Consider the following 2,124-nt stretch of genomic DNA (forward strand, 5'->3'; position numbering starts at 1 on the left):
TTATTCTTACTCGTCTCAGTCTATTGATAATACGTTAATAATCATATTATACCACAGGTTTATTTGTTAATTTAATTTAACACGTTTTATTATTTGTATCATATATTAATATGTAACATGGCAACCTATTTTGACTCTTTAACTCATTTTGAGTCGTTAATTTATAAATTATATTATTAGAATATGATAGATTAATTATAAATTTAATTATTTATTATATTAGAACTTTATCATAGATTTTTATTTTCTTTGTTAAGATTTATTTAATTTATGAATTTATCTAATATTAAAAAATTGTTTTATTTTATAAGTATTTTTTATTTTTTAAAAATATTAATTAGTTAAATATTAAAATACTAGATTGCATTTTTTATACATTACTAAATTTATATAATATATTAATTTATAAAAATTAAAAGTATTGAATCATATCAAAATATGCCAAATAAGTTATATTGAGTCATGTCAAATTGTTTTAAATTGATCAAATCAAATCAAATTGTATTAAATAAGTTGTTAAATTATATTAAATAGGTTAATTTGTGTTAAATCATATTAAATTATGACATTTTATCAAATTACCTCAACACGATTTAATATTAATCTTGTCACCTGTATAATAAGATGATCTAATTCATGTTTTGATTTTAAACATAATTCATTAATTACATTATAGTTGACACAAATACGACCACCAACCCAAATTGAACAACTTTAATTATAAAACCAATTCTAATATAAAATAAATTTTAGAATTTTAAATTAATATGAAATTAATTCTAAATTATAAAATAAAAATAAGAGTTCTAATTAAAATAAAATTGAAATTAATCAACTTTTGCAAGTGGTAGTCTTCCACGTGCTACCAATATCAAAATACCCTATACGAAATTGAAAAATTTTGAATAAAGCATTGTTTCCCGATCAACATGAACATAGTTTAATATCTTAACGAGACATGGGACTTTAATATTGATGTTACACGCACACCGCGTTAATTAATGTGAAGATAAACACAACCCACTAATACAAATTGCTACCCTATTTCCAAGTTCAAACTACAAATGCTTGTGAATTACAAATTCCATAAGTATCCATATCTACCACTCAAAATCAAATTTAGAAAAAAAATACTTGATAACAATAATATTAATAAGGGAAAAGTCAAGTAAATATTTTAAAAATTTTGAGGACAAGTGGTTTAACGTTTAAGTGTTTGTCATTTAATTTTTTTTTACAAAATAATATCATAAACTTTAATCCATTAATATTTTCAATATAAATAATCTAACACCATTAATTATCCTACTGTGTTAATAATGATTCAATTTTTTTTTTTTTAATCTATATGGGTGGGATTTAATTTGAAATTGGATAAATTTATATTATAATACATATTTAACAGATTATGAGGGATGGGATTTAATTTGAAATTGGATAATTTTCAAATTAAAGGAACTTTTTTTTTACTATATAATGAAATTTATTTATTAAATATATGAGTTTTGTGTATTTATATTTTAAATTTATAGTGAATCATATTTAGATAAAAATCGAGTGCTATTGTGTTCTAAAGTTAGTGGAAAATTGAGATATGGAAATGTATGGTTTGTATTGTTTTTTCGTTCTTTTTTTCAAGGAAACAGATATTGTAACTATTTTGTTTGAATTGGTCCTTCAATACCATTTACGAATAGACAAGTTAACATTGACTTGCTGCGAAGGTTGGATGATGATGAAGCAGAATTAAAATTATAGATAACTATAAATCAAATATTATAAAGTATAAATAATTATAATTATAATTTATATATTAATTAATTAAATTTAATTAATTTATTTATTTATTTTGATTATTAAATTAAAAGTAATTAAATTAATAAATATAAATAAAAAATTTTCAAAATTATTAAGTAAATCAAATAAAATTAAATATCATCTCATCAAAACAATAGCAAAAGTTAAATTGTTATATTTCTAGAGACTCACGTGTCAAAATAGAATGCAACTAAACGTCAAGTTTATATAAATTGAGCCAGCTGACTGATTAATTGTTAAATTGGTCGACTCAATCGAGTTTAATGTGATCAACCAGTGAACCATGTCCCAGAAAAATATTAATGC

Source organism: Hevea brasiliensis, chromosome 6 (genome assembly GCF_030052815.1).
Source record: "Hevea brasiliensis isolate MT/VB/25A 57/8 chromosome 6, ASM3005281v1, whole genome shotgun sequence".
Lineage (NCBI taxonomy): Eukaryota > Viridiplantae > Streptophyta > Magnoliopsida > Malpighiales > Euphorbiaceae > Hevea > Hevea brasiliensis.